The sequence below is a fragment of the Hypomesus transpacificus genome, chromosome 22, assembly GCF_021917145.1.
Source record: "Hypomesus transpacificus isolate Combined female chromosome 22, fHypTra1, whole genome shotgun sequence".
Taxonomy (NCBI): domain Eukaryota; kingdom Metazoa; phylum Chordata; class Actinopteri; order Osmeriformes; family Osmeridae; genus Hypomesus; species Hypomesus transpacificus.
The window spans coordinates 9,191,710-9,204,457 of record NC_061081.1 but is presented as its reverse complement, the minus strand read 5'-3'; the positions used below and the strand labels follow the sequence as shown (position 1 = coordinate 9,204,457).

The window sequence follows — 12,748 nt, the reverse complement described above, 5'->3', positions numbered from 1 at the left end:
CTCCAAAAAAGGCAGAATCTGCGGTCTGCTCCCTTCCTCAATTACTGAACTTGGGCCAAGTTATTTTAGTTGTGCATTTTTGTGGGAAAGAATTGGTGGCACAAGAAGAGAGAGGAATGGAACTTAAAATACAAATTTTAGGAGGTTAAACCGTGATTGGTATTTGGCTATTGTGCCTCTGTGGGTAGAGTCCATTTTATGGTCTTTAACTGAGGGCTCCAGAAACATTCCTTCCAGTCTGTTCTGTCAGCTCGGAGCATTGCCTTTCAGCTTCCGAAAATAATAAACAAAATGCTAAATATTAAAGCCTTGAGCTATGTAGAACAACAAACAGGAAATGCAGTTGACTATATTCTGAATAATCCTAGATTATAACAGTTTAGCTTTTGGCTGATCCTCCCACTGTGGTCCACATGTCCATAGACCAACATCATCTACAAATATTAACAGGAAGCATGTAAAAGTCCTACAATCATTAAGGTACAGTAAAATGTATCCGAAACCATAGTCTGCAAGCCAATCTGGATACCTGAAGACTGATAGCTTAACACCAAATATTTGTTTTTTGTCTAGGTCCCTATTCTTCTTGGTCTAGAACCACACCCTACTTAGAATTCTAGGACCCACTCCCTGGCATTATAAATGGTCCCACCACCACCATCATCATCATCATCATCATCTCTCTATGCCAGTCAGTCCAACAACACCCCACTGTTATTTTGCAATCTGTTTGTTCAACCCCCACACTCATTAGGCGACCCCCCTCTGGTGAGATGAAAGGAGATGAGGTCCCCACAGTGACCTCCTCATGCCTGCTCGGTGCCCATACTGGGCACAACAGAGGCCAATGTGTCCGGCAGATTGCGTCACGATGCTGCCCACTAACGAGCGTAGCCGCTGGGCTGAGAGTGCTAATGCAATTACGCAATGCTGGGGCCCGGTTGTTTGTTGGAGTTGTCGGGGAGGAAAGGAATGGGATGTGACATGGTGCGGCGTGGGTGGGGGTTCCTCCCCAGCCAACTGAACTGAGGAGGAATAGATTTGAGGGAAGAGAGGAAATCTACTGACAGAGTGGGAATGTAGGCATAAGAGAGAGAAGCGGGACGTTGGCAGGGAAAAGAAGGAGAGAACTAATATGAAGAATGGAGACGTGATGACGGAGGGGGAGACACAGGGATATCAAGCAGAAACAGACTTTGCTTCACCGTTTCACAAGACGACAACCAGACAGACTGACGCAGAGAACAATGGGGATAGCTATCAAAAGGTGATTAGAGCAGGCATAACCAAGATTAAGCATGAGCGTGGTTGATCCGGCGCTGCTGTTAGCATTTGGCGTTGTGTAAGCAGCATGGGGTCCTCTGGGGACGAGGCATTCGCATCAAACAATACCTCAAGAGCTGCAGAGGCCTCCAGTTCCCTACGACTGGAGCCCACGCAATTAGAGCTCAGCGATAATGGCCGGTAATTACAGCATGTAGACGCTGTGACCATGGAAGTTCTATCTAAAACCAGAGACCAGAGTACCAGAGTCAGACAACTGGCTTGGAAACTCTCGTTATGTCACTTCAGAATTGATCATCTCCCTCCCAGAAATGCAGTTCTGCACTGCGGTGGCATTGAGCGGTAATGGAAAATGATTTGTCTTTGGCTAAGTGCAATGACTCAGTCGCGTGGGTATAAAGTAAACCCAGGTTTGACACGATTGATCTGCCACAGTTGGCCTGAAAGTTTTTGCACCATGTTTCATCTAACCGAGTGTCTGGAAACAATCTAACTGGCCATCTGCCTCAGGACATGGCCATGTCTATATACCTGTCTACAGGTGCCCCTGTTAACTCTGCAGAGAGCCTGGGCCCGCTGGCTGCCAGCACCCAGAGTATGTCTGTCTGTGTTTGTGTTTTGCTCTGGCAAGGAAGCCTTGTCAACGGCAGTATGTCACAGTCAGCAGATATGTACATTGTATTGAACAGGCTGTCTCCAAGTCATTTCGCTAGTGGCATCAGCTGAACACAACACATGACCTCCCCAATACAGCATATAGAAGCAGTCCATGTGACAGAATAAGAAATGCCCTCCAATATGAGAACTGAATAATGAGTCACACCGACTGACTGCGGTTTTCAAGTGTTGACAAACCCTTTCAAACCGAAGCTTTGATTCTCCAGCTCCCTTTTGGAGAGTGACATCACATAAGTCTCCTCATGAAGAAAACATAAGAGGGGACGGACTGACTTAATGGGAGTCTTTCTTCTTGAAAGAACATTACATTTACATTACATTTAGCCGACGCTCTTATCCAGAGCGACTTACAGTAAGTACAGGGACATTCCCCCCGAGGCAAGTAGGGTGAAGTGCCTTTCCCAAGGACACAACATCATTTGGCTCTCAGCCATCTGACTTCCTACAACAACATGTCTGCCAGGGCCACAATGGTCAATGAATCACTGCTTTGAATGTGCTTCAATGCTGAGCATCCGCATTTACTGTACTTCTACAGGGCTCTCAGTATGGTACAGGGTGCAGGGTGCAGAACCAAGGACACCGAGAACACCTCTGAGGCACTGAGATATTCATTTTGATAATGAGGGAATAGATATAGATATATATATATATAGAATGGATTAAACCTTGGGAGGTCTGGGCTTCAGCTATTCTGTGAGGCTGACCCTCCCTCCTGAAACAGAGAAGAGAGGATCAAAGAACACGCGTATCTGTGCTCCCCGAATGTCTTCTTTCCTAAATCTAACCCGATGCCAATGTAAAAGACCTGCCATTTTCTATTCCGAAGTATTCCGCAATGCTAATAGAAGACGTTGTGGGGGAGGTAAACGAGGAGGAGAAGAAGACGGTGAGCGTCTCTCTTTGTTAATTGGGTGTTTAGCCTTGGAGAGAGGCCTGCCTGAGATGCATCAAAAAGCCCTGAGGGAACAGCAAGTCCTTGAACAGCAGGACTCTGAGCCTCATTATTGGAGCTCTGATGCTACCACTAGCACAGCTATAACTGCATGTGGGTTTGAAGGGTTTCAATATGCAGTAACGTGGCGAAGGAGGTGAGAGACAGCTTCCACCGTGTGATGCACCCCAGCTTGAAGATGAACTCCAAGGCTAAAGTTAACACTAACGCCAACGCCACTGAGTCCTGAAGGTGAAAAATGCTATACACAGGATGAAATGTCGCAGGACACTGAAGTGCTAAGGGCATAGCCCTTTTAACTGCAGCTGCAGTTAAGTCAGCTGCTTTCCTTGTGAAGGACAATCCAGGTGAGTGGCTAAACAATACTTGCCCTCAATGAATTAATTTGATATCAATAACCACCAGACTGATGTAACATTACTGAAAAAATATTAAGAATTCATCTGCATGTAATTGAGGTACTACAGATTCAAAGTCATTGCAAAGGCATCTTATATTCATCACCAACAATAACAACTTCTGCCATAAAAAATTACAAAATACAGTAGTATAGGCAGGTTTCCAAATGCCACCATCAAAACATTAAAATGTGTGACGCCCCTTAAATTTGTCACTAGACTCCGCTATCAGCCAAGACTAAGATTACATCCCCAAACATAGCCTGGATTCCCCAGGTGCCTGTGTTAACTGCATGGAGCCAGATGATAAGAGGGGCTCTATTAGCGAGGGCACTATATTTACTGCTCCTAGACAAGACCTTTCCCCTCTTAGGGCGGCTGGAACAGAAAGAGAACTCAACCAAAGGAATCTTTATGGGTATCTTTTAGTGCTAACCCCAAGAATTAACATGCGTCCGGCCCTAAAATGAGGGTTTGGCACTCTGCCAACTGAAAATTCTGACGGTGGTGGTTAAGGTTTTGCCAGGCTATGGTGGGATCATGGTTGATGTTAGCTTACATGTACCTTTATCACAGTTCTTGCTTAGATTTAGAGAAAGAAGAAGAAAACTGACCTTCCGGTAGTTTCTAAAACAATAAAATGGTGGTCAACAGTGCAAGTTACGTTTGCAGGTCAGAGGAAGCATGGGATGGCTCAGGGAAGTTACGACCCCTTTATTCTGACTACATGGGAAGTCAACACAGGATTGAAGAAGGAAGAATGCAGATGCCAAGCACTCGTCACAACCATCTGGATTCGGAAGGACTTTTTGTTTTTGTACCAGCTTCAGTTTCACCAGAATATTCTGTTCCAGACTAGTCAGGACACCCCTCCCAGTGATTTTGGCTCCTATTACAGACAATTACTTCTATTTTCATCACAGCCATTAAAAAACAAAACAGCTGAAGTTTGAAGAGATTGGTCTGTGACAGAAGACTTTGAGTGCATTGCACTCAAAGTCAACAATGGATTGTGCTCTAACTTGTAAGATTCTATTCTCAGAGTACTGAAAATGTGTGTGTGTGTGCATGTGTGTGTGTAGGGCTGTAAGAGAGAGAGGAATGTGTCTATGTGTGTACTGTACCTGAGCATGAGGGAGTACAAATGTGTCTGAGAGAGAGAGAGAAAAGGCAGGTGTGATAGTGTATGTGCGGCACATAATGTGCCGAGTTTCACATTCTCACACGGCACTGTAACTCAAGAGCCTAGTTTTCCCTCACACCCTGCAAAGCCCGCTTTTGAATCTCTTTGTCCTTGTGTTCATCAGGGAATTTCAAACAAATGACCACAAACATGATGGAATGAGGAACAAGAAGGGGACAAAAACAAACAAGGGTAGCAAAAAAAAGGGATTTCACCTTTCAAACTTCAGTTTATCAAATGATAGCCCTGGAAACATTTCTATTTATCAGAATCAGCCCACATAGCTCTCAAGCTAAACAACCATTTCCACCGAAACTGATCGATCAATGAGGACACTGTGTGATAAAAAAAAACATCACCGGACACGATTGTCACCCTCTAGGACAGAGAAAAAAATGAAAACGTCCCAGTTTCCCCCTGCAAGGGAAGCCAACAAAGCGCCACTGTGTGCGTGAGGTCGGGGGGAATGATGATGGCCAAACGAGCCGGGACTGGGGACCGGAGGAGGGGTTTGGGGGAGGGGGGACTGGGAAAGACCCCATGCCGTGTACCCAGGGGGTCAAGGTGACATTCCACGACACCTCCGAGACCGGCCTAATGGAGTGACATTTTTGTGCCTGTTGTTGCGAATGAAAAAAGAAAACGAGACGGGGAAAGAAAGAATGGAATGAGAGGAGGAAGTAGAAAGACGTGTGGAGAAAAGAAATTGGTAATGTTTTTCTGAGGCACTCAAGGAGAGTAAATGAACTGGACTGGACCGGATGGAATGAAAGAACAGAGTAGGGGGAATGTTGGGGGTCTCCGGTTGGTTTTGGTTCTTTTGCAATAAGCTCACCCAAGGAAGTCCTGTCTGGGCTCAAGTTAACATATCATGTGCAATGTTTTCTCTCTTTCTCTGACTTTCTCCTCTGGGAGATGTTAGATAGGTTTGTGATACGACACTGGGTTCCACAGCAGTGCAGTGAGGCAGAAAACACTGTGCACTCTGACAGGACTGCAGCAGCAACAAGCCTCACAGACATATCAACCTGAAACTGCAAAAGGATTTTAAGAATTCATTTGGGGTTTTATATTGGTTGTCATTTTGACACAAAGCATGAGCCAATAATTTGTTTGTCTTGTGTTGTTGTGCAATAATTGTTGTACTTTTGTGTGTGCTTTTCCATCTCTTTTGTCATATAATGCATATAATGATAAAATACAAAATGATTACTAAATAACTCATGGACTTATATCCACCTAAGAATAACCACATTTGTCAACATCATGTTTCAATGATCAGTACAAGTGCAAGTGATTAAACAGTCATATTTAGTCAGTAATGAAAGTGTAAGTGATGACAATTCCAGGTACGAACCTGACATTACATCAGCAGGTGGGCACAGCCCAGAGTAGAATAAAAGCATCCACATCTTACCGTCATAAACTCTAAAGACAGGAGCCGGGTCAGGTAGAGATGGGCATCGGTGAGCTAAATGTCCAAAGACCCTCTTTCTTTCTTATTGACACTCTTTTCTTGGTTCACTGTTCCAGAGACCTCTCCAGTCTTCCTCAGGCTTCAGCTCCAGATCCTAGTCCCTTCTGTTCCTGGGAAGCACAGTGAGAGAGAGAGAGTTAGAGAAAGAGAGTTAGAGAGAGAGAGAGAGAGACAGAGAGAGAGAGAGAGAGAGAGAGAGAGAGAGAGAGAGAGAGAGAGAGAGAGAGAGAGAGAGAGAGAGAGAGGGAGTGTGTCCCCTGTTTGGGTGAAGCAGTGATCAGATAGGGTTATTTTCAGACACAGACGTGCTCGACTATGGGACTGGAAAGTTACCCCCCCAGTCTAGGGTGGCAGGAGAGAGAGGGAGGTATACACACACACACACATACACACTCACTCTTACTGGACGCACACACACAAACGCACAAATCTCTCCATCCCTGGCATGAGCTATGCCAGCAGGACCAGGTCAGTGGCAGGCGGGCATGCCTCTGGCCCGATAAGCAGCACGCTAAAAAGAAATGATGGATTGGGCGGGGCACGGAGAGACAGGAGGCGAGGTGCTTGGGAGTTAACACACACACATCACTCCTCTCGAATCTTCATGTCACACACACTGGTGATGAAATAGCATTTTTCATGCCATTCAGGAACACAGAGGGGAGCAGGTTAAAATTTAGTTTTTCCAGACTGCAATGAGCCTGAGTCACACCCCGGCTTGTCCTTTAGGTGACATACGCTTTCCCTTTCTGCTGATGACAGTTTGAAAATCTTTTAGAAAAGCCTGACCTGGCTTACTAAGAAACACACACACACACTCTCTTTCCATCCCACTTGGTCACGTCTAACAGCAACCACATACAGATATATTAAGTGTTCCCTCACCCGTGTCATTAATTATCTTACTGCAATGCAGTGTCCAGGGTAATCCATATGGGAATGTATATATGGGGGAATGTGCTCTCTCTCTCTCTCTCTCTCTCTCTCTCTCTCTCTCTCTCTCTCTCTCTCTCTCTCTCTCTTCACAAACACTCACACACACACACGGGAGGTCCACCAAAATCCCCTCTAAAGCCTGACCCCCCTCTAACACCCAACCTATTCCCAGAACGGTGATGTAACCACTGCCATTCTGCACCTTTCATTTCCAGTTTGGCCACCCATAGTCATCCAGCTACTGTAAAACAGGCTATCTGCACCCTCCCTGCACAAGTAGATGCAACCGGTGGCCCTCAATGACACAGGACCGGCTCATCAGTCAAGATATAGGGTTAGCTACTCTCACTCCCCAATACACTCATAAATTCTCTTTAATGAACTCCTCAATGGATAACTTTATTAAAGTTGCTTGCGGTCACTGATGAGGCACTACACTGTCCTGATGAATTATTCACTCATCTTGAAGCAAAGACTCTGTAAGGGCCGCCTCCCAATCCAGTGCAGTGCAATCTGTCCTGTGACCTTCAACAGCTTGCTGTAAGAGGTTTTCACTGTGGTCGTCCCAATATGCTAAATAGCCTCTTGCGGCTTCCTCTTCCCCTGTGTTCAACAACTGACTGAAAAACTAGAAAGGTTTTCCTTGAGGATAGGGTTTGGCCAATTCCTGATATGCAATCTAAAAGTCCTTGTATAGGATAAAGAGGAAAATAAAATCCAAAATAGGTGTTCAGTTTCACAAGAGAGAAACACTACCTTTTCTTCTGGATCTGGTCAAATCCTACAACAGCCCACAAAGCTCTGCTTCTCCTCACTTAAGTCTGTTGTTTGTGGAAAGGCACGATGATGTACTGCAGACTGCATATGACTCACAAATGCACTGACTCACTAAAGAGAAAGGGCTCATATGAATCTCTATCTGTTGCACTCAGAACATAATAGGTCAACCAACTGTGTTGTTCCTTCAGCCTTGACTGTCCATGCTGAGACTCGAGAAGCTCAAGCTCGTGTCTTCGAAAGAACCATCTCAGAAAAGGACGGTTCAGCCTCCGGTAACTTAGCTGCTAACTACAGGAACAAAAGATACGTAAGGTCCTGATCCAGCAGCAGGTAGGTGCTAGATCTCAAGCTAACAATGCTAGTACCAGGTATATTTCGCTCATTCAGCTAGCCAGCAGCGGCAGCAGCACCAGAAGCAGCAGCCGATGGCAGAAGCTCGTAAACCAGGATGAGCTCAGCTGTTCTGCTCCTGGATCAACACCGTCTGAGGTGCACGGGCACCGGGCCAGTGAGGAGGCAAACATCCCGGATAAAAAGGCACAGACGGCTCCCATGGAGACTGGTGCCCTGGGCGACATCATGGCACCCCTCCAGGCCCTGCCCCCTCAACTCAGGACTAAGCCAGCATAGAGCTCCAGACCTTGAGGTGCCCTGCGACCACACTAATTGGCCGTTGGGTGGCCTACAAAACACCGCCCAGTCACGAGTCGGGGATCAGCAAGGTATGGTGACAAGCTGAGAATTGACAGGTGTTAATGATGTAACCTTGAGAGGGGTGTGGGGAGGGCAAGAGGAGACAAACCTCAGGCCACAAACAGACAAGTTAATAATCAAGGCCCAGTAAAAAGGTAATAGGCAAGAATATGATTCAGTTCTGGTTTAACAAAGACCTAACATTATTATTGAATAAACTCTTTTCGTTTCTGATATTCAAAACACTGTGTTTTGTAAGTATCCTACATACTGTTGACATGAGTTTCACATTCTTGCTAATTGGCTAGGCTTATCTCAGCAACTTTCAGTTCACTTGTCTAATGGTGGGAAAACATCTATTAACTGAATATGGAAAACCAAATGTTCAGGAGTACCAGAGTTGACTATTTTTATTATCACTGGCAGACGCACACACACACACACACACACTATTTTTACTATCACTGGCACACACACACACTGACCTATGAGCCACTCAGTACTGGACAGGCTGCGTCAACACCCTATTCATTATCAACTCCACTGTGTTCTGACCAGTTCAAATGGTAAGTAAGCAACGCGATGGAAAAAAACGGAGAGCTGCATTAACACAAACGACAGCAGGTTGTACCAGGACATTTCTTAACTACAGTAGGGAAGCAGTAGCCAGTATGCAAAACATACATGCTCATAAATCAGAGGTGGCGTGATCATGGAACGTCCAGATTACCACTCACGTATACAGTAGCATAAAGTAAACAATGTGGAGAGCTGGCCACACAGCTCCAGTATTATTTTGGGGTTGTATGATATATGCCACAGCCTCAGCTATGAATAGTAGGAGGCAGTGAGGATCAACCTATATAAAGACAGCTACCTGTTTGTTTAGAAGACTTACTCTGTTCATGTAGCAATAGATCTGATCTGTCATGTGACTGACTACTCAAATCAAGTTGACAAAGAGCCCCCTCTAACTTTTCAGCAGTATATTTCATATGGATGTGTCAATAAAAACGTAACTATTTTATTCCGATTTTTGATTAAATTCTGATTCTCACACAAATGTATCCGGAGGAATCCCCCCTCTGACACGTAACGTGTCACCTTGCTAAGATTGCCAATCAGGCTCACACGCCTGACTCAAACGCAACTCTGCCCGGTAACAGGATCCAAATGTTGGCTGTGGCGCCCCAGCGTTGTGGTTTAGACAGTGTCAGACGGGGGATTTGCACATCCTTGGATGGTGTAGGGTTTAGGGACAAGGGGGCTTTCTTTAGCTCTACACCTCTTTCATCTAACGCTTAGACAGAGGAAAGGCAGGGTGTGCGTGTGTAGCATTGCAGCTGGCTGGGGTCTCATGCTTGGAGGAGGGGGGGTGTTTGTGTGACTTTGAAGGCATAACATCAGGCATCTGTATGACTTTGTCTCTAAATGTTTGACTATACATCCAAGGTTCCCCCGAATTAGGAATCTACACTCTGTACCTGTATGCCTCGCTACAGGATGTGACATCACAACTAAATCCTGCTTTTATGTTCCTTCCTCTGTCACAGTTGACCCCTCACCCCTCTCATCTGTGTATTGCCGCGGTGACGGCACACGGCTAGTGAAAGGACGTGGATCGTCATGAAAGCCTTCCTGGTTGATAATCCCTGTCGACTCAGTTTCACAGTCACCAGGGCCCTGTAAAGGTCAACCAGCTGCATGCCACTCACAGGGGCACAGCCTTGTATATTTTCAGAGAGTGTGAATTTTGACCCCTATGAATCACTGCCACTGGCACACATTTACCTACTGTTACCTTGCTCGCGGCCAATAGGACATGATTCTTTTTTGACTTAATTGATTCTTTCGGACATACTTAGTTGATATTGCATACAATGTTGGAAAATACTTTCAACAATATCTTGGATGACTGATATAGAATATTTTTCTACGAGGAATAATCGTTTTAACTTCATTAATAATGCAATGCAATTCCCCTAGAAATACATCTGATATACTGTACACTGCAGGCTGTTAATATCTCCAACAAAGCTTGTAGCCTGCTCTACAGCAGTGAACTCAACAAAGCCTAGAGCATTGGAAGAGGACTCGACTCAGCAATAGTTGCTTCTAGATACAGTGCAACCAACGGTGCAACCAACTACAGCTCTCTTTTTTTCTTTTTTTTGTTTGCTTGCCTGGTGTTTTTACAGAAGAACAAAAGTTCTGTAGCAATAAGAGAGGGACTATTTTAGCTCTATTGTATTTCCACTTTGCCACAAGGCTAGGTTCCGGCTACATCCGCTCTCTCTGTCTCACTGTGGGAGTAGCATTTCATTTACCCAAAGGCCAAAGTTCAGCTGTGCCTGTTTTGTGAATTAGTTCAGTTTGATGCTTCCAGTATTCACAGTTCACAGCCGCACAGACTCACTGCTCTTTCGCTTCCTGTTTTCCAAGTATAATAACTGCTTTTTATTTTCCTCTGTTAACCTGCAAGTCACCAAAATGTATCAGAAAGATAGCGGAGATGCAACTCATACAGCGACGTCAAATCTCTCTATTCTTGTGCAACTGGCTAATCCCTATATAGTGTAGCTAATCAGAATCGGGGTCATGGGCCATCTTTGAGCAGATTACTCTAGCCAAAGTCCCCCATCTATGGCGTGCCAACTCCAACTTATAGGCCTCTCCATTACCTTTCTATTATCCCAGCACTGAAAGACTACGCAGGACAAAAAGAAAACACAAACGCAAGGAAATAATATTGGACAGGTCTTCTAGGAATGAGGCATGGGAATGAGAAAGTCAGTGAGGTTCTGTAGGTAGTCAGTGAAAAGGGCTCTTTTATGAAGACAGGCACCAATAAGCAAGGCAACTCTTTTCAGACCACTTAAGCCAAGATCAGCTCTGCCCTTTAAACAGGCGGGAGAAAGAGAGCAAAAGAAAGAGCGAGAGAGCGAGAGAGCGAGATGATAAAGAAAGACAGGAGGGCAGGCAGAGGGAAAGATTAGAGTAGAGAGAGAGGTAGATAACAGGGGGAACAAAGAATAGCAAGTGCATGAAAAAATAGAAGGCTATGAAAGTAAGCCAGACAAGTAGAGAATGAAACAGTGAAAGAGAGAAAGTGGGAGAAAGAGAGAGAGGGACAAACAGAGAGTAACCCCTGTTACACTCTGTACTTTCGAGAGAAACTGTATCGCATTCTCCAATTCCCTGATGGCACGATGGTCTGCCTCAATCCTGCACTACCCCCTCCCTCTCTCCCTACTCTGTAACAGGCAGGTAGCAGGTGCAACCAAATAGTTGTGGAGACTTTCCTGATATCCATCAATCACATCAAAATGTGACATTTGTCTCTTGTGATGAATGTTTTTAGACTGTTTGGGTGGGTCTTTGCATAGAATTACAGTGACGCCAACAGTTCATTACCCCCACCAGGTTGACGAAGGCTTCTCTGAGACACATACATACACATACACAAATCAAATCCAAATTTATTTTTATTTATTTACTCTTGAATCATGATCGTAAAACATCGAGAAGCAGCTGCTTATTCGATCTAAGAGATCTCTGGGGGTTACAAATTACTAAAGGTTCAGAGATATTTCAGAAGCAAGACTGTTTAAGGTTTTAAAAACAATCGACAACACCTCATAAAAGCATGAACCACTTTCTCCAAAATCATTAAATGATAAGACAGATTTAAGTCTGGCAATCTTTTCCAAGTTAAAGAAGCTGTTCTTAACCTCAATATTGATCTGCTTATCAAATGTTAACTCAGATTTGAATTTAAATACAGTACTGACAAACAAAAAGTCCTAAAACACACAAAAGTAGGTACGGACACAAACATACAGGTGTGGCTGGGAGGCTCCACTCAGGCTCCACAGTATGAGGTTCACAGGACGGATAGCATTACCTCAGTATCCATTTCAGACGGAAGCCCTCCCCTCTCTTTCAGAAGGCTATTCACTAGACACGCAGGAAGTTAGCATCAACGCTGCTGGCCCTTTCACTTTCCCTTATTACATCACCTCTTTATGACAGGTGCGATCCTCACCAAGTGAACAGGAAGACCTTTCCTGTTGTGTTCCCTGTCAGATCTAGGATGTAGCCTAGCCTATGGGCACTGAGAGGGAAGAGAAGTGGTAGTGGCGTGTCTCACCCTCAATTTAATTTGTAATGCATGGAATAGGGATGTGGCATAGTATGTCAATGTCTTTGAAATTAAATTCATAGAACAGCAGTTATACACTACTATGTTTTAAACAGCTTTTAAAGAGGTTTATGTCTGATAAACTAGGGCATGAACATGGATCCATATTCCTAACATGACCGTTTTGCATGAAAGCTTGAGGGCTCAACAACTCAGCTGAAAG

General features: G+C 44.8%; 1 protein-coding gene across 1 annotated transcript in view; it reads right to left on the bottom strand.

Moving 5' to 3' along the window:
* Window positions 1-12,748, bottom strand: part of sorbs2a (sorbin and SH3 domain containing 2a) — a 53,759-nt gene that overhangs the window by 39,549 nt on the left and 1,462 nt on the right. The window contains exon 2 of the mRNA XM_047045285.1: window positions 5,916-6,085. The gene's annotated coding sequence lies outside the window, so the exon portion shown is untranslated. The remainder of the gene's footprint in view (window positions 1-5,915; window positions 6,086-12,748) is intronic.